We start from the raw sequence: 20,857 nt of genomic DNA, 5'->3' as shown, positions 1-20,857 counted from the left end.
AGGGTAATGATCTTTCTTAGTAACTTTATTAACTTTTCGAAAATCAATGCACATTCTATACCCTACAACTACTCTTTGAGGGATGAGCTCATCATTATCATTAGGTACAACAGTTATTCCTCCTTTCTTAGGAACACAATGCACAGGACTAACCCATCTACTATCAGCAATAGGATATATAATACCAGCGTCAAGGAGTCTTAATACCTCATTTCTTACCAGATCCTTCATCTTAGGAATTAGACGACGCTGAGGTTCAACAACACGCTTCGCATCATCTTCCATGTTAATGGCGTGTTGGCAAATAGAGGGAGAAATCCCCTTCAAGTCATCAAGAGTGTAGCCAATAGCACCTCGGTGTTTCTTCAGTATTTCCAATAACCTTTCTTCTTCAAACTCTGAAAGCTTAGAACTAATAATAACAGGATATATTTTCTTATCATCAATATGAGCATATTTAAGATTATCAGGCAATGGTTTTAAATCAAAGACAGGATCTTCCTTTGGTGGTGGTGTTGTACCCAGATCTTCCACCGGTAAATCATGCTTAAGAATAGGTTGACGAAGGAAAATTTCATCAAGCTCATCTCTTTCTTCCCTAAAAACTTCACTCTCACTATTCTCCAAATGTTGCTGCAAAGGATTATTAGGAGCAAGAGCAATAGACGCACACTGTTCAACTCTAAAATCATTATTAGGCAAATCAGCTTTATAAGGGGTTTTGGTAAATTTAGAGAAATTAAACTCATAAGATTCACCAGCAAATTTAGTCAAAATTTTCTCTTTCTTACAATATATAATAGCTCCACAAGTATTTAGAAAAGGTCTACCAAAAATGATAGGACAATATTTACTAGCAGCAGAACCAAGTACCAAAAAGTCAGCAGGATATTTAATCTTACCACATAGAACTTCCACATCTCGAATAATACCAATAGGAGAGATAGTTTCTCTATTAGCCAGCCGAATAACCACATCAATATCTTCAAGTTCACAAGAACCAATTTCATGCATGATCTCCATGTAAAGCTCATAAGGAATAGCACTAATACTTGCACCAATATCACATAAACCATAATAACAATGATCACCAATTCTAACAGATAGCATAGGAACACTAGCTTTCCTAGACTTATTAGGATGCGAAACAATATTAGAAGCATCTTCACAGAAAATAATATGACCATCTTCCACATTTTCAGTCACAAGATCTTTAACAATTGCAACAGCAGGTTCAACTTCTATTTATTCTTCAGGTTCTATAGGTTTCTTTTCACTTTTATGAACCACACTATTTATAACAGAGTACTCCTTCATTTTAGCAGGGAAAGGAGTTTTTTCAATATAAGCTTCAGGAATAACATGATCAACAGTTTCAACTACAACACATTTATTTATAGATGAATCAATTTTATCTTTGTACGGTTCATGATACTTATCAAAGTTCTTCTTTGGCAATTCATAATGAGAGGCAAAAGCTTTATAAAGATTTGCAGCGACTTGAGAATCAAGACCATAAGTAGCACTAATATTACGAAATTTATCAGTATCCATAAAAACTTCAATGCATTTATAATCAAAGTTTATACGTGACTCTCTATCTTTGTCGTTCTCCCATCCTTCAGTATTCTCCTGGATCCGATCAAGAAGGTCCCTTTTAAACTCTTCTTTGTTGCGTGTAAATGATCCAGAACAAGAAGTATCCAGCAAGGTCTTGTCTTGAAAAGAAAGTCTTGCATAGAAATTATCAATAATAACATTACCAGGAAGCTCATGAATGGGGCATTTGAGCATTAAAGACTTCAATCTCCCCCATGCTTGGGCAATGCTTTCTCCATCATGAGGCCAGAAATTATATATGCGGTTCCGATCTTTGTGAATTTCACTTGGAGGATAGAATTTGGAATAAAATAAAGGCACAATGTCCCCCCAATCAATAGAATCCCTATTCTTCAGCAATTTATACCAGTGCGCTGCTTTACCAGACAGCGATATAGAGAATAGTTTCTTTCTAACTTCATCCATAGCAATACCTGCACATTTGAATAACCCGCATAATTCATGTAAAAACAGTAAATGATCACCAGGATGGACAGTTCCATCCCCTTCATAGCGGTTATCCATAACACGTTCAATAATTTTCATAGGTATTTTATATGGTATTACTTCCTCACCTGGCGCCTCATCCACTACCGTTGCAGTAGTAGTAGATTTCCCAAATAGAAATTGAAGAGAAGATCTCTCCATAATGACTTATAGCAGTAGGCAGAAATAAAATCAGCACAACAATAAAGGTTTTCCTTACCAATTCCACTTACCAATAGCGCTTCACTCCCCGGCAACGGCGCCAGAAAATAGTCTTGATGACCCACAAGTATAGGGGGTGTATCGTAGTATCTTCGATAAGTAAGAATGTCGATCCCAACGAGGAGCAGAAGGTGTTGACAAGCAGTTTCGATGAAGGATTCTCTGTAAATGCTCACAGACAAGTATTCAGGGGGTTTTGATGTAACAGATGAATAAAGTACGAGTAAGTAAAGTGCGAGAGTAACAATTGCAGCGAGTGGCCCAATCCTTTTTAGCACAAAGGACAAGCCGGTTTGTTTACTTATAATGACCAAACGTTCTTGAGGACACACGGGATTTTAGTCTAGTGCTTTCGCTACATACGGCTAATTAATCTTCATTGTTTTGATAAGTGTTGTGTGGGTGAACCTATGCTAATGTACTGCCCTTCCTAGGACTAATACATACTTGTGATTATACCCCTTGCAAGCATCCGCAAATACAAGAAAGTAATTAAGATAAATCTAACCACAGCCTTAAACTCTGAGATCCTGCGATCCCTCCTGCATCGATATACCAACGGGGGCTCAGGTTTCTGTCACTCCGGCAACCCCGCAATTGGCAAACGAGTACAAGATGCATTCCCCTAGGCCCATAAAGGTGAAGTGTCGTGTAGTCGACGTTCACACGACACCACTAGAAGAATAACACCACAACTTAAATATCATAACATTGAATATTACTCAACCATACTTCACTACTAACATTTAGACTTCACCCATGTCCTCAAGAACTAAACGAACTACTCACGAGACATCATATGGAACATGATCAGAGGTGATATGATAATGAATAACAATCTGAACATAAACCTTGGTTCAACGGTTTCACTCAATAGCATCAATAACAAGTAGAAATCAACACCGGGAGAGTTTCCCCTATCAAACAATCAAGATCAAACCCAAATTGTTACAGCGGTGACAAGGTGCAGCGGTGGAGACGGCGGTGATGATGATGAAGATGATGGTGATGGTGATGGAGATGATGTCCAGCTCGATGACGGTGACGATGGCGTCGATTTCCCCCTCCGGGAGGGAATTTCCCCGGCGGATTCCTGCCCGCCGGAGAGCTCTTTTCTCTCTGGTGTTCTCCGCCCCGCAGAGGCGGCTGTGGCTCTGTTCGACGTACCCCTCTGGCTTAGGTTTTCGGGACGAAGACGTACACGAAGAAAAGGAGGCGAGAGAGGGCTGTGGGCCCCCTCCTCACAGGGCGGCGCGGCCAGGCCTTGGGCCGCGCCGGCCTATGAGGTGGGCCCACCTCGGGTCCCCTCGGCTCCCCCTTCTGGCTCCCTTCGTCTTCTGGAAAAATAGGATTTTTCATATAATTTCCGTCAACTGCTGATCTTCCGAAATATTGCATCCTGACGGTGCTTTTTCCAGCAGAATCCTGGCTCCGGTGCGCGATCTCCAAATAATCATGAAATATGCAAAATAGATGAAATAACATAAGTATCATCTCCAAATATGAAATATATCAATGAATAGCAGCAAATTATGATATAAAATAATGATGCAAATTGGACGTATCATGCCTCTGCTCCATGGACCAGAAAAAACGGAGTCTCCTGTGTCGCTATATTTGGTGTTGTTCGGATACTCCATAACACACTCGACAGCTCCTCTGGCCAAGTATGTCGAGCTTTTTCCAATGGTCCTAACAAGCGCTTCTTGATACCATTGCAGATGATACCATTGGCTTTCTCGACTTGACCGTTGGTCTGCGGGTGCACGACTGATGCGAAACTCAATTTGATGCCCACCTCTGCACAGTATGCCTTGAATTCCTTGGATGTGAAATTGCTGCCATTGTCCGTGACGATGCTATGAGGGACTCCAAACCGGAAGACAATGCTTTTCACAAACTTGATTGCTGACGCTCCGTCCGGTGAATTTATCGGCTTTGCCTCTATCCACTTGGTGAATTTGTCGACAGCGACGAGCATATACTCGTATCCTCCTGGCGAGGCCTTGTGTAGTTTTCCCACCATATCGAGACCCCATTGAGCAAAGGGCCAAGACAACGGTATTGGCATCAACTCTGCTGCCGGAGAATGAGGCCTTGCGACGAATCTCTGGCACGCGTCGCAAGTTCGCACTATTTCCTTCGCATCCTCAATTGCTGTCAACCAGTAAAATCCTGCTCTGAAAACCTTGGCCGCGATAGCTCGGCTGCTTGCATGATGACCGCACACTCCTTCGTGTACTTCCTTCAGAATTACCCTTCCTTCTTCGGGTGTAACGCATCTTTGTAACACACCCGAAATACTTCACTTGTACAGCTCCCCTTTTACCACAGTGAATGCTTTGGATCGTCTAATAACTCGCCTTGCTTCGACTGGATCGTCGGGTATTGTTTTCCTTAGGATATATGGTATGTACGCCTACATCCATGGAATTTGCACCATCAGTACTAGATCCTGTTCCTCTTATTCTTCCAGTGTTTCTTGCACAGCCCCCGAGGATTTCTCATCCTTCTCCTTCTTTTTTGATTTTTTCGGCTTTGTGGATCTCTCTGTTATCTCCTCCCAGAACACGCCTGGGGGAATCGCGAGACACTGCGACCCGATGTTTGCAAGAACATCGGCTTCATCATTGCTTAGCCTGCTGATGTGGTTTACCTCGCATCCATCAAACAGTTTCTCCAGCTCGTTATACATTTCCTTGTACGCCACCATGCTATCATTGACTGCATCACATTGGTTCATGACTTGTTGGGCCACCAATTGTGAGTCGCCAAAGATTTTTAGTCGAGTTGCACCACAAGCCTTTGCCATCTTCATCCCATGTATAAGAGCTTCGTATTCTGCCTCATTGTTAGACGCGTTTGGGAACGTCATCCGTAAGACATACTTTAATTTGTCGCCTTCAGGTGATATTAGTATCACCCCTGCTCCAGCTCCTTCTAACCTCTTGGATCCATCGAAGTTCATAGTCCAGGTTCTCGATAAATCTGGGGGTCCTGTATTTTGCAGCTCCATCCACTCTGCGATGAAATCTGGCAGAATTTGCGACTTTATTGCTTTTCTCTTTTCATACGTGATGTCCCGAGGAGAAAGTTCTATTCCCCAAAGGGAGACACGACCTGTAGCTTCTGGATTGTTTAGTATATTGGATAGAGGTGCCTCGTTAACCACTATTATCGGATGCGCCGAAAAATAGTGCCGCAATTTTCTTGCGGTTGTAAACACTCCGTATGCTAGTTTCTGGTACTGCGGGTACCGCTGTTTTGAAGGCGATAAAACTTCACTGATGAAGTATACCGGTCTCTGCACTCCATGGAGTTTTCCTTTTTCTTCTCTTTCGACAACTAGCGCCGTGCTGACCACCTGGGGTGTAGCCGCAATGTATAACAGGAGGGGTTCCTTCTCTTTTGGCGCCACCAAGATTGGTGGTGTCGAAATTGTGCGTTTAAGATCCTCGAAGGCTCTATCTGCCTCTTCGTTTCACTGGAACTTCTCTCCTTGGTTGATTAAGGTGTAAAACGGTAGCACCTTTTGTCCCAGCCTGGCGACGAATCTGCTTAAAGCTGCGACTCGCCCAGTTAATTGCTGTATTTCTTTCAACTTTGTTGGCTTCCTCATTGTTACGATAGCTTGGATTTTTTCGGGATTAGCTTCAATCCCTCTTGCTGAGAACAGGAACCCAAGAAGTTCTCCCGCAGGGACGCCGAAAGAACACTTCGTCGGATTCAGCTTGAGACAAAATTTGTCGAGGTTGTCGAAGGTTTCCTTCAAGTCCTCGATTAACGTTGCCCCCTTTTTTGATGTTATGACGACATCGTCAATGTATACTTGTACGTTTTTCCCAATCTGTGTTGCTAAGCACTTCTGCATCATCCGCTGATATGTTGCTCCCGCGTTTTTCAGACCAAAAGGCATTGTTCTATAGCAGAATACGCCGTAAGGTGTAATGAACGCTGTTTTGACCTCATCCTCTTCTTTTAATCTGATCTGGTTATAACCAGAGTATGCATCCAAGAAGGAAAGACGTTCACATCCTGCCGTGGAGTCGATAATTTGATCGATCCTTGGGAGGGGAAAGTGATCCTTTGGACAATGTTTGTTGAGACACGTAAAGTCGACACACATGCGAAGGACTTTAGTGTTTTTTCTTCGGGACCAGCACTGGATTTTCTACCCATGTGGCCTCTGTATGCAGCTCCTTAATGAAACCAGCTTCTCTTAGTCGATCAATTTCTGACAGCATAGCTTTACGGTTTGGCTCCGAAAAGCGCCTCAGAGGTTGCTTGATTGGTCTCGCTATTGGATCCAAGTTTAGGTGGTGCTCGGCAAGTTCCCTGGGTACTCCTGGCATGTCAGCTGGACACCATGCGAAGATTTTCCAGTGCTCACGGAGGAACTCGACGAGCGCGCTTTCTAATGCGAGGTCCATGTTTGTCGCGATGGACGTCGTTTTCTTCGGATCTGTCGGGTGGATCTGCACCTCCTTGGAATCTTTCGTCGTGTTAAAGGTTGGTTCCTTGTTAAATCTCCCTACATCTGGCAGCACATCATAATCAGTCGTGAGCCTTGACGCCGTGTACTCTGCTTGCATCCCGAAAGTTTCTGATAGTCGATGAAAATCCTTGTCACATTTATCGGCTAGCGCGAAGGTTCCTTTGACTGTGATTGGTCCCTTAGGTCCAGGTAACCTCCATAGCAGATACGTGTAATGTGGTACCGCCATAAACCTCGCATATGCTGGTCGCCCCAACAAGGCGTGGTATTGCGACGGGAAATCCACAACTTCAAACTCCAACCTTTCTATCCTGTAATTTTCTCGGGTCCCAAACTGAACGTCGAGATTAATCCTTCCCAACGGATAACTCGGCTTCTCTGGTGTGATTCCATGGAAACGCGTGTCAGTTGGTTTTAGATTTGCCAGGGATATGTTCATCTTCCTCAATGTATCTGCATACATAAGGTTTAGACTGCTGCCTCCGTCTATGAAAACTCGAGATACGTCGAATCCTGCGATCACCGCTGGTAAGATAAGTGCTGACTGCCCTGGTCAAGGAACTTGCTGCGGGTGATCCGCAATTGTGAAGCCGATGTCCTGTCCCGACCAATTTAGGTACTCTATCATTGGTGAAGGCATCTTCTCTGCCATGAACACTTGCCGCGAGATTACCTTCTAAGCCCTATTAGATGGCCTAGCTTTCTGAATCATCGAAACCGCGCCGTTGGAGTTAGGATCCACATATGGAGGTGGGTGTGGTGCTGCCGAGCTGGTGTCGATTTTCGTCCGTGACCGCGGGAGGAGGTGGTAGGTGGATCTCACTCCTAGGCCCTTGGGGGTTTCTATTTGCTGCTTGAGCATTGGCTATCCCTGCTACTCGCAGCATTGCTTGAAAATTATGGCAATCCTTCTGCAGATGTCCTGACTGCCTTCTTCCATTGTTGTCGAGATAAAAATGCATCTGGCATGGCCCGTTCATCATATCTCCGGGAGTTACGAAAGGTCTCTGAAACCTTGACCCGCTATTTTGCCTGTTATTTCGAGAATCATCTCTGTTGTCACCTCGCTGCTCATTGCTTCTTTGATATTCATCTCTATTGTTTCCTCCGTTGTTTCCCCGAAAACCAGCCGATATTTGGCCAGGAGCATCGTAACTCGAGAATTGCCGAGAAAATCGCCTTCTATTTTGAAAGTTTCGGCTACGGTCCTCCTCTGGTGACCTGTGTCGCTTATTGTGAACAGCATCCTCTCCGTCTGCCCATCTGTTTGCTATCTCCATCAGTGCTGACACTGTCCTTGGGTTAGTTCTCCCCAAGTCTTCGACAAAATCTCCTCGCCGAATTCCTGCCACAAACGCATCTATTGCTCTCTCGTCAGATATATTCTCTGCCGAGTTTTTGATGATGTTCCACCTTTGGATGTACTTTCTCATCGATTCATCATGTTTTTGTCGACACGATCTCAACTCTTCTAGTGATGCCGGTTTTTTGCAGGTTGATCGGAAGTTCTTGACGAACACATCCTCAAAACTGTCCCAGCTGTCGATGGATCCCGGAGGAAGTTTCTTTATCCAGATCTTGCGGCTCCGCTCAGGTGTATTTGAATACTCTGCATGGCTGTTGCCCTGGTGCCACCTATCAATTTCACCGTCTCTAGGTAATCGACTAGCCAATCCTCAGGATCTTGTAGGCCATCGAATTTCTTGAAACTATCGGGTAACTTGAATCCTGACGGGACTCGAGTTTTTCGAACTCGCCTCGTAAAACACGGGAGTCCACACATATCTTCTTCCGCAACTTCCGGTAATGCCGATGTTCCCTTCTTTCTTGTCGCGCTCTATCCACTCTGGCCTGAGTCGTTGTGTCTCTAACTCCACTTGCTCTCGGTGGATCTTGCACTACTGCGGTAGGTCGCGGACTATTTTGCCTTGCAGTTCCTTCGGGAGGTGTGGCTGCAAACGCTGCTCCCATGGCTCCACATCCTGCCATGGCCATGTTATACAACGCTTCTCTTGGATCTCTGGGAGGTGGCCTGGACGCTAGGATGAAAGCTTGCGTTGCCATGTATCCTGCTTCCGGTGTTTTTGGAATAATATTCCCCCTCGTGTCGATTGACATGAAAGACATATCGAGGTTTTGAATTAAAGTTTCTCTTTCTGCTTCAGGTATATTTTGCAGTCGAGATCTTGCTCTCCTTCGAGCTTCTCTGTGGCTATCTCCCGAAGTTCTTGAATGTTGGCTTAGTTCAGTTCTTCGCCTGCTTGATGCAGAAGCTGCTTCCTGCCTCCTGTCCAACTCGATTTTCTGCTTCTCGAGCTCCCTTCTGGTACGTGCGAGCCTATATTGATACGCTTGTAACTCCTCAGGTGTCGCCGTAATGGTCATTGGTTTTGTACCATCGATAGCTCTTGCGACTCGATCCCACACTGCCTGCGGAAATCGTACCATCTCTCGTGTTCCTGGTCCGATATATTTTGTTCCCAAACCTCGCCTGAGATCTGCGGGGTCAACATATGGATTCCCCGCATCGTCGAAAGCCTCTGACGTCGCTGGTTCTGTCCGGCTTGGTTCTCCGATTGCGTAGATTTGATGATATTTTGGATTCTGAACTTTGTCGGGTTTGGTGACACCATCATTGAGATTGGTGAAGTCCTTGCCCACAATAGTGGATCTGTCGATGAAGGTGAAGCTGTCGATATCGCTCGAGTCATTGCTTATATTGGAGTCCGCATGTGATACGTCTCAAACGTATCTATAATTTCTTATGTTCCATGCTACTTTTATGATGATACTCACATGTTTTATACACATTATATGTCATTATTATGCATTTTCCGGCACTAACCTATTGACGAAATGCCGAAGAGCCAGTTGTTGTTTTCTGCTGTTTTTGGTTTCAGAAATCCTAGTAAGGAAATATTCTCGGAATTGGACGAAATCAACGCCCAGAGGCTTATTTTTCCACGAAGCTTCCAGAAGACCGAGGGAGAAACGAAGTGGGGCCACGGGGCGCCGCCACACTAGGGCGGCGCGGCCTAGAGGGGGCCCGCGCGGCCCTAGCGTGTGGGGCCCCCGTGACTCCTCCGACTCCGCCCTTCCGCCTACTTAAAGCCTTCGTCGCGAAACCCTCTGTACCGAGAGCCACGATACGGAAAACCTTCCAGAGACGCCGCCGCCGCCAATCCCATCTCGGGGGATTTAGGAGATCGCCTCCGGCACCCTGCCGGAGAGGGGAATCATCTCCCGGAGGGCTCTTCATCGCCATGATCGCCTCCGGATCGATGTGTGAGTAGTTCACCCCTGGACTATGGGTCCATAGCAGTAGCTAGATGGTTGTTTTCTCCTCATTGTGCTATCATGTTAGATCTTGTGAGCTGCCTATCATGATCAAGATCATCTATTTGTAATGCTACATGTTGTGTTTGTTGGGATCCGATGAATATTGAATACTATGTCAAGTTGATTATCAATCTATCATATATGTTGTTTATGTTCTTGCATGCTATCCGTTGCTAGTAGAGGCTCTGGCCAAGTTGATACTTGTAACTCCAAGAGGGAGTATTTATGCTCGATAGTGGGTTCATGCCTCCATTGAATCTGGGACAGTGACAGAAAGTTCTAAGGTTGTGGATGTGCTGTTGCTACTAGGGATAAAACATCGATGCTTTGTCTAAGGATATTTGTGTTGATTACATTACGCACCATACTTAATGCAATTGTCTGTTGTTTACAACTTAATAACGGAAGGGGTTCGGATGATAACCTGAAAGTGGACTATTTAGGCATAGATGCATGCTGGATAGCAGTCTATGTACTTTGTCGTAGTGCCCTGATTAAATCTCATAGTACTCATCATGACATATGTATGTGCATTGTTATGCATTCTTTATTTGTCAATTGTCCAACTGTAATTCGTTCACCCAACATGCTATTTATCTTATGGGAGAGACACCACTAGTGAACTGTGGACCCCGGTCCATTCTTTACATCTGAAATACAATCTACTGCAATTGTTCTTTACTGTTCTTCGCAAACAAACATCATCTTCCACACTATACAATTAATCCTTTGTTTACAGCAAGCCGGTGAGATTGACAACCTCACTGTTACGTTGGGGCAAAGTACTTTGATTGTGTTGTGCAGGTTCCACGTTGGCGCCGGAATCCCTGGTGTTGCGCCGCACTACATTTCGCCGCCATCAACCTTCAACGTGCTTCTTGGCTCCTACTGGTTCGATAAACCTTGGTTTCTTACTAAGGGAAAACTTGCTACTATACGCATCACACCTTCCTCTTGGGGTTCCCAACGGACGTGTGTTAACTGCACGCATCAGCAGGTGACTCGAAAGACATGTCGCTGAAGATCTTGGCGAGTTTTTCACTTGCCCTGGTGCTGATGAAGCGTGACGACGAAATCTCTCCTTCGCTTGACTCTGTTGACGATGCTGAGTCCGAAATATCAGGATCGACCGCCGATAATCCCGACGAGATCGGAATTTCGAAACGATATGATCCTTCCTTCTCGACGCGGAAGTGGAACTCTCCAAACGTCATCTCCATGGGCTCCTCCAGATACGCATATGCATCCAAACGGGAGGGCGGGTGAGGAACAAAATCAACGAGACCAGTTTCGATCTGTTTACCTCTGTCCATGATGTTGCTTGCTACCGACGAAGTCGACGATCTTGAATGTGCCATCGAGATCAGCTCCTTGTCGCCTCTAGATCCCACAGACGACGCCAATTGACAAGGTATCAACTTGTCAATGCCTACGGATCGTAGACTAGGGTTTTGTTGGATGTAGAGGGCAAGTAGATCTCGAAGGTTTCAGCCGAAAAGTACTCGACGAATATGAAACTAGGGTTGTGTTGACAGTAAATTCGATTCTTTCTTTGTCCCTCGACTCCCCCTTATATAGGAGGTGGAGCCAAGGGTTTCGTAATACACAAGTTTACAGAGTCCGGGAGGGTTTCTGACCCGTCCCGCAAGATTACAAGTTATACTTCCTAATACAACTCTAACTTTCCTTATTAACATCTTGGGCTTCCGAATCTTCTTATCCTTCGGGTCGTGGGCCTTCAGTAAACCCCGGGTACCATCTTCGGCAGACCCATTGGGGATGCCTATGTCAGTGGCAGAAGGCGGCGCGCCATATCACGAGCAAAGCAGGGCGATTCTATATTTAATGCAAGGTGAACTGTGCACTGTTTCGAAACATGGAGCAGATCAAGGGACTAGCAATTTGAACAGACAGTCGGTGGCTATTTTCAACCAGGACTATAGAAACCTTCTTTTTTTCAGTGATGTTCAGAGCTTGATTGATTTTTCCAAACAATTCATCATTATCATAATTGATACCAGATAAGTGTGCACGCCAACTTCTGTTCTCCTCACATCATTACTTTTTGTGAAAGGCAGAACCTATTTATTTAGGAACTTCTAATCAACCTTTTGTAGTTTCAGTTCCATCTACAGATAATTTGATCTCCTCCCGGCTAGACATGAAAGACTGAATATTAATGAAATTCTTTAGGTTTATTTGTTGAGGTTCCATCAGCAGAGATGTTCGAAATGTATCAGTCTAATAATAAAGGTAATGTTCGTAATTTGTATTGCTTGCATTCACTATTTTTGTCAGTTTTTAGTTCATGGCATAAGAACATCAATATATGGAAGTAGAGAACCAATCTAAGGTTGGGTGGTTAGGAGGGTGGTTGTACCCCCAGCCCACCAGAGTTCAAATCAAAGATTTGACATCTGTGTGTCTCATAAAGGCGGAATATTCATTCAGTGGGAGGCGACGTTCCCGTCGACAGCGAGGCGCCTGTGGTGACTTCGTCAATTTCAAGATCCAATCCACTGACTCAGTCTTCCGGAGATGCTCATAGGGGTAGGGTGTGCGTGTGTGCATTCATAGGGGTGAGTGTATGCGCGTGTATGTGAGCGTCTGCATTTGTACTGTGTTTCTCAAAAAAAAAAAATCAATATATGGAAGTAACCAATGAACTAAATGTAGATGCAAATACACTATTTAAAGAGCTTCCGATCTACTAGAGATAAGCATGTACTATGGTTCTGTTGCATGTTCACCGGTGCGGTGCCCGATGGCAGTATAATCTGTCATGCAATTTCCATCAGCTGGGATTTTATTATTTTGATGATTCAAGTAGGTTATGTCTTCACCTCAAGCATTTGCATCCGGAAGATTTGATGAATTCTGAAGGCATATGAAACCATGCAAGAAGTTTTCGATCCGTGTATGAAAGATACATAGGTTCAGGGTAGAAATAGACCCATTCTCCATAGCATAACTATAAAGCTAAAAGAGGCATATATTTTATAACGTAATTCCATCAATTAGTTATCTGTCTACTATTACAGGGCAATGATTTTCCACATGGACAAGACGGGCCGGGGTGATCTCCTTTTGTAGGCGTACCACTAACATGTCTATCACACCAGCTTGCCCCGATATGACAACGGTATTAGCCAAGCCGATGAGGCGCATCATTGTAGGCTCGCGGCAGGGCATCTAAGAGGAGGTCATCGTCCTGGGAGTAATCAACAAGGCCATGGCAATAGGGGACATAAATGCAGCGGAGAATAGTTGCATGGCCTCGCGGGCAGCGGCTAGGCCACACAAAGGCATCAACTCATGCCTCTTGGACTCGAATTCACAAGATGGTGGTGCTCCACAATGACCTGGATTCGTTGTTTTAGTGATGCATAGAAACTTTACATATCTTTCTTTCACGTTCTAGATTGAGTTGACCAACGCTAACTGGATTTTGTTTGCAGAGGAGAATAAGCTACGTAGGTGTATGGGCATACACACGTTGCAACCAAAAAAAATTCAGAAAATTAAGCAAGTTATTGTTGACTGTATGCTTTCTGTTATTCATTTTGGCAGGTGTTATTATGATCGAGGGAGTATATTCATGTGGCAGCTACGAGTTTTCCATAGGTTCGCTACAATCTGAGAAGCACATGATTTACTATAGAAGTTTGGCTAGACAGTTTATAGTATTTCAATGTTCCTCATTAGGTTGAGAAGTTAGTCTGCAGCGTTGTAATATCTAATCTAAGTCTACATGTGCAAAATATGTATGTAAGTTAGTTTGTGAGGTGCGAGGGCATCATCATCCATGAAGTACTACTTTGGTTGTTCTCATGATTGGGAGGCAGCAGCTGGAAGCAATGTATTTTTCTTTACTGCGTATGAGTTTTTGCATGAATTGTTTCTCACTTATTTACCTTCCTTTCAGCTCCTATGCAGCGGTCATAATATTTCATACTTAATATTGCATATAATAGTGTCACATTCAATATTCTAGAGGGATGAAGCTTGCTACCCGCATGGGTAGCTACACACCCATGCATTATACCAATATGCAAGCCATATTAACTTGTTTTAGCTCGGTTTCCTAGTAGAACGTGGAATTCTAGTGTATAAAAGTGGTTTCCGAATTTTGATTTGAACTTTTTTTTGTCAAAGTCAACTCAATATTCAAAAAGTCAATGCAAAATACGTTGGTGAGTTGACTTTGATCAAAAAATATTCATATCAAAATTCGGAAACCACTTTTGTACACTAGAATTCCACGTTCTACTAGGAAACCGAGCTAAAACAAGTTAATATGGCTTGCATATTGGTATACTACATGGGTGTGTAGCTACCCATGCGGGCAGCGAATGCACTCTCAATAAGTGAACAAGTCGAATAGTTTCGTTGGTGTAAGAATTTCCTTACATTTACTCTTATGGAGTCAGGTAATACCAATTATTGTTTCTTAGTGCAGGTACTCTTTAATTTGTCTTAAGAATCGCAATATACATATTTTTATTTTGCCAGGACACATTATACAGAATGGACATATACTTTCAGCGGTGAGCAAGTGCCAACATTTAGTCGTTGACATCATGCTAGAGTCAGATGAAGAACAAACGTTTCGTCCCAAAAATATGAAGAACAAAAGCCTTAAGACTCCTTAGTATGTTAAAGAAGTATTTGCAAGAGGTAGAAATGAGTATATGTGGTCTTTTAAAGAATAATAATTTGTTATTTTCAATGCAACTATTGTAGATATATTGTAAAATATTGTTTTACTCTTTAATTGATCGTATAACCAAACATATAGCATGTAGTTCAATTATAAGATTGTCTAAAGAGATTTGTTGAAAATCAAGTCAATTGAATAAAATGAGTATATATTTAGATTTGTAATGCTGTAACAAGGTGTTTGTCAATGATTTAAATAACCTCATCAAGACAATATATTCAATAATTTAGTACAATCTTTTAAAGCTTAAAGAAAATAAGGGAAGGAAACAAATCAATTCAACATATATATGTTATATATGTTAGGCAAGCAAATCATGGCAAATCTAGCCGCGCAAATGCGCGGGTCTCTCTGCTAGTTTAGAATAAAATAGAGGCACAATATCCTTCCAATCAAGAGAATTCTCATTCTTCAGCAATTTATACCAATGCGCCGCTTTACCAGACAGCGATATAGAGAATAGTTTCTTCCTAACTTCATCCATAGAAATACCTGCACACTTGAATAACCCGCATAATTCATGTAAAAACAGTAAATGATCTCTAGGATGGACAGTTACATCCCCTTCATAGCGGTTATCCACAACACGTTCAATAATTTTCATATGTATTTTATACGGAATCTCTTTCTCACCTGACGCCTCATCCTCTACCGTTGCAGTAGTAGTAGATTTTCCAAATAGGAATTCAAGAGAAGATCTCTCCATAATCAATTATAGCATCATGCAGAAATAAAAACATCACGTACAGTAAAAGTTTTCCTTACCAATTCCACTTACCAATAGCGCTTCACTCCCCGGCAACAGCGCCAGAAAATAGTCTTGATGACCCACAAATATAGGGGGTGTATCGTAGTACTTTCGATAAATAAGAGTGTTGAACCCAACGAGGAGCAGAAGGTGTTGACAAGCAGTTTCGATGAAGGATTCACTGTAAATGCTCACAGACAAGTTTTCAGGGGGGTTTGATATAGCAGATAAATAAAGTACAAGTAAGTAAAATGCGAGAGTAATAATTGCAGCGAGTGGCCCAATCCTTTTTAGCACAAAGAACAAGCTGGTTTGTTTACTTATGATGACCAAACGTTCTTGAGTACACACGGGAATTTAGTCTAGTGCTTTCGCTTCATATAGTTGATTAATCTTCATTGTTTTGATAAGTGTTGTGTGGGTGAACCTATGCTAATGCACCGCCCTTCCTAGGACTAATACATACTTGTGATTAAACCCCTTGCAAGCATCCGCAAATACAAGAAAGTAATTAAGATAAATCTAACCACAGCCTTAAACTCTGAGATCCTGATATCCCTCATGCATCGATATACCAACGGGGGTTTAGGTTGCTGTCACTCCGGCAACCCCACAATTGGCAAACAAATACAAGATGCATTCCCCTAGGCCCATAAAGGTGAAGTATCATGTAGTCGACGTTCACATGACACCACTAGAAGAATAACACCACAACTTAAATATCAAACCATTAAATATTACTCAACATAGTTCACTACTAACATTTAGACTTCACCCATGTCCTCAAGAACTAAACGAACTACTCACAAGACATCATATGGAACATGATCAGAGGTGATATGATGATGAATAACAATCTGAACATAAACCTTGGTTCAATGGTTTCACTCAATAGCATCAATAACAAGGAGTAATCAATACCGGGAGAGTTTCCCCTATGAAATAATCAAGATTCAACTCTAGATGTTACAGCGGAGACGAGGTGCAGCGGTGGAGATGATGATGTCGGCGGCGGAGATGATAATGATGATGATCCCAATGAAGTCCAGCTCGATGACGGCGACGATGGCGACGATTTCCCCCTCCGGGAGGGAATTTCCCTGGCAGATTTCAGCCTGCTGGAGAGCTCTTTTCTCTCTGGTGTTTCTCCGCCCCGCAGAGGCGGCTGTGTCTATTCTCGATGTCCCCCCACACCTTAGGGTTTTCGGGAGATGAAGTACGCGAAGGAGAGATGGCCGAGGGGGGTCGTGGGCCCCCTCCCCACATGGCGGCGCGGCCAGGGTGGAGCCCGCGCCGGCCTATGGGGGGGCCATGGCGGCCCTCCTCGGCCTCCCCTTTTGGTTGTGTCCGTCTTCTGGAATAATAAGAGCTTCGGTATATTTTCCGTCAATTGTTGATCTTCAGAAATACTGTATCCTGACGGTGCTTTTTCCAGCAGAATCCTGACTCTGGTGAGTAATTCTTCAATAATCATGAAACATGTAAAATAGGTGAAATAACATAAGTATCATCTCTAAATATGAAATATATCAAGGAATAACATTAAATTATGATACAAAATAGTGATGCAAAATGGACGTATCATGCCTCAGCTTCCTGCTACCTAGGAACACGCTGTAGGCTAGCTTTTGAAAGTGAGGATATCTTTGTTTGGATTCCGTCAGTACATCTCTAATGTAATAGACTGGCCTTTGGACTCCATACTCGTGACCTTCTTCCTTTCGTTCCACCACGATGACGAGACTGATGACTCTGTTGGTAGCTGCCAGGTAAAGGAGCATGGGCTCTGGTTCTTCTGGAGCTGCCAAGATAGGTGGGGAGGTGAGTATTTCCTTCAACCCTTGAAGTGCTACGTCTGCTGCGTCGTCCCAGACAAATTTGTTTGTTTTCTTCAGTAGCTTGTACAAAGGTAGCACCTTCTCGCCAAGACGGCTAACAAACCTACTAATTGCTGCGACACAACCAGTTAGTCGTTGCACATCTTTCAGACAAGTTGGCCTTTTGATGCACATGATTGCCTTGATTTTCTCCGGGTTAACTTCAATCCCCCTATGAGAGACGATGAAGCCAAGGAGTTTTCCGGCTGGTACGCCAAAGATGCACTTCAGCGGATTCAACATCATCTTGTACCGTCGGAGATTCTCAAAGGTTTCTGTGAGGTCGCTGATCAAGTCGGATCCTTTCCGGGTCATGACCGCGATGTCGTCGACGTAAGCGTGCACGTTCCGGCCAATTTGGTCCTTCAGCCACCGCTGCATTGTACGTTGGTAGGTGGCACCTGCATTTTTCAAACCAAAGGGCATGGTGACATAGCAGTAAGTGCCGAACAGAGTGATGAACGAGGTCGCCTTTTGGTCAGACTTCTTCATCCGGATCTGGTGATACCCGGAATATGCGTCAAGAAAACACAGAAGTTCCGCCCCTATCATCGAATCAATGACTTGGTCAATGCGCGGCAAGGGGAACGGATCCTTCGGACAATGCTTATTCAAGCCGGAGTAATCGATGCACATTCTTAGTATTTCAGAATTCTTTTTGGGTACAAGGACGGGGTTTGCAACCCAATCAGTATGGATAACTTCTACTACGAAACCTGCCTCTAGTAACTTTGCTAGTTCCATTCCTATGGCGCGGCGCTTCTTATCTCCAAAGCGTCGCATAGCTTGCTTCACCGGTTTAGCCCCCGGATTTATGTTGAGGTAGTGCTCGGCGAGTTCCCTAGGTACTCCGGACATGTCAGAAGGTTGCCATGCGAAGATATCCATGTTAGCACGGAGGAACTCGACGAGCGCGTCTTCCTATTTGGGGTCCATGTTGGCTCCGACCGAGACCTGCTTAGTGAAATCTCCTTCCTTGAAGTCAATTTTCTTGGTCTCTATCGCGGCCTTGAACGAGGTTTTCTGTTCGGAGATCTGCTTCTTGGTGGTATGCATTTCTTGCGGATCCATCGCGGTTCTGTAGCCTTGCAGCTCCTCTCCAGATAGCACAGACTCTGCGAAGGCTGCTTCGTCTAACTCGCACTCGTGAGCCTTCTTGTAGTCTCCGGATACGGTAATCATACCCTTGGGACCCGGAATTTTGAGCTTGTTGTAGATGTAGCACGATCTCGCGTGAAACTTGTGGTAGGTGGGCCTGCCAAAGATGACATGGTAAGAGCTCTTGAAGCGCAAGACCTCGAACGTGATAATCTCTTCGCGAAAATTATTGGCATCGCCGAAGGCCACGGGAAGTCTGATGCTGCCAAGGGAATTTGCCTTTTTACCCGGAACCACACCATGGAATTCAGTGGTGCTGTGTTTGAGTTGTTCCTTGGTAAGGTTCATCCGCTCCAGAGTCTCCAGGTACATGATGTTCAAGCTGGCTCCGCCGTTCATGAGGCACTTGGAGAATTCATATCCGTCGATGCGGGGACTTACAACCAAGGCATAACACTCTTTCGGAATGACAGTAGGATGATCCTGCCTATCAAACGTACACGGAGTTTCCGACCACTTGACATACTGCGGCACAGCAGGAACTGTGGCGTTCAGGATCCGGAGAGCTGATTTGCTTGCACGGACTGTTGGGGTTCCGAGGAAGGTGTGGTACGCGCCTGCGCTCTTTTTGACGAAGGGGTTGGGTTTAGCTACAGATCCTTCCTTGGGATCTGGCGAAGCATCATCCTCATCCATCGCCTCGGAACTGTCCTCCTCCTCCTTGTCCTTATTCTTGCCCTTGCCTCCTTTGCCGCGTGGGCGGTGCTTCCGGGCTCGCTTGTATCCTGCTTCCGGGTCAGACTTGAGATCGTTGACCCACTTGCAGTTGCGGTTGGTGTGAGTGGACTTCCCTGTAGCCGGATCCAGATGGGCCAGGCAAGGCATGTCCCTGTACTCTTCGTAAGTTTGGGGAGCGCGGGTTCCGGCAGCGGTGACCTAGTCACCATGTTGCTGGCCCCTGCCTGCTCCGCCTCCACGGCCGCGGCCTCTTCCGCCTCCTTGACCTCCGCGCTGGAAAGCCATGGCGATCAAGTCGGATCCGCCACTTCTTTGGTCTTCGGGGGGATTTTTCCGCTTGGTGCCGCTGCTGTTACCGTTATCACGGTTCTTCTTTTGCTGATGCAGGGGAATTGCTGTAGCTGCGAGATCTCCGCCTGCGTCGTCATCGGCGGCAGTGTGATCGCTGGCGATGGTGATCATGTCATCCAAAGTCAGTTTGTTTGCATTGACCAAGCAAGTAAGCTTGTGCCGCAGCAGTCCTCCTCTCTGCAATCCACCTATAAAGGCGTGCATAGCTGTGCGGTTATCAACGTTCTCGCACTCGTTCCTGGTTTGCAACCATCGGGTGAGGAAGCTCCTTGACGTTTCACCCTTTTTCTGGATACATGCCTGCAGGTCGCTTGTTGTGGCAGGTCTCTTGTAGGTGCCCCTGAAGTGTTTCTCGAAGGCGTTCTTCAGGTCGAACCAGCAAAAGATGGAGTTCTTCTCGAGGTCACTGAGCCAGATCTGGGCTGGACCTACAAGGTACAGCTGGAGCATGCGATAGGTGATGTTAGGGGTTCCTCCGGTGAAGGTTACTGCATTATAGTAATCCTCGATCCAGGTATCCGGCCTTTCAGTGCCATCATAATGCTTCAGGTTTCCGGGTAGCTTGAGGTTCATCCTTGGCTTTGGTTCCTCTCGAATCATCCTGCCAAAGCACTTTGGACCGATGTAGTCAGTTCTGTACTCGTTGAGGCGTTCCCGGGCATCGCGTGGACCGCCGCCAGGGGTTCTTGAGCGAGAGCGAGATCTCCGGCCTCCGCCTCCACCTCCTCCACTTGGTGGTGGTGAGGGAGACCTGCGAGGGGGCCTGTAAGATTTTTTGCTTCCGCCCTCGGATTCCCGGCGTTCTTCCCGCGGTCGCTCCGGCTTCGGTGGCTACCTTCACCTTGGTGATAGTCGCCTCCATCATTCCGGCTTCGGCGGGGCTCCGGCTCGCGTTCTTCGTTCCGACTCCTCCTGGGCTCAGGCTCACGATCGTTGTTCCGGCTTCGGCGGGGTTCCGGCGTACGCTCCCTGTTCCCGTTTCTCGGAGGCGGCACGTTGTCGCGGATATTGATTCCACCAGCCCCATGAGGCCTAGTGTTTCCGACTGGAGTACGGCGGCGAGGGGGTGGAGGATGCGGGTACCCGTTAGGCGGAGGTGACGGGTTCCGGTACTTGTCCCTACCAGCGTACACCGCATCCTTTCCCTTCTTCGGATCTGACGGAGGCATCTTTGACGGAATGGG

This window comes from Lolium perenne, chromosome 7 (genome assembly GCF_019359855.2).
Source record: "Lolium perenne isolate Kyuss_39 chromosome 7, Kyuss_2.0, whole genome shotgun sequence".
In the NCBI taxonomy this organism is placed as follows: domain Eukaryota; kingdom Viridiplantae; phylum Streptophyta; class Magnoliopsida; order Poales; family Poaceae; genus Lolium; species Lolium perenne.
The sequence above is the reverse complement of the archived record's forward strand: the minus strand, read 5'-3'. Positions refer to the sequence as shown.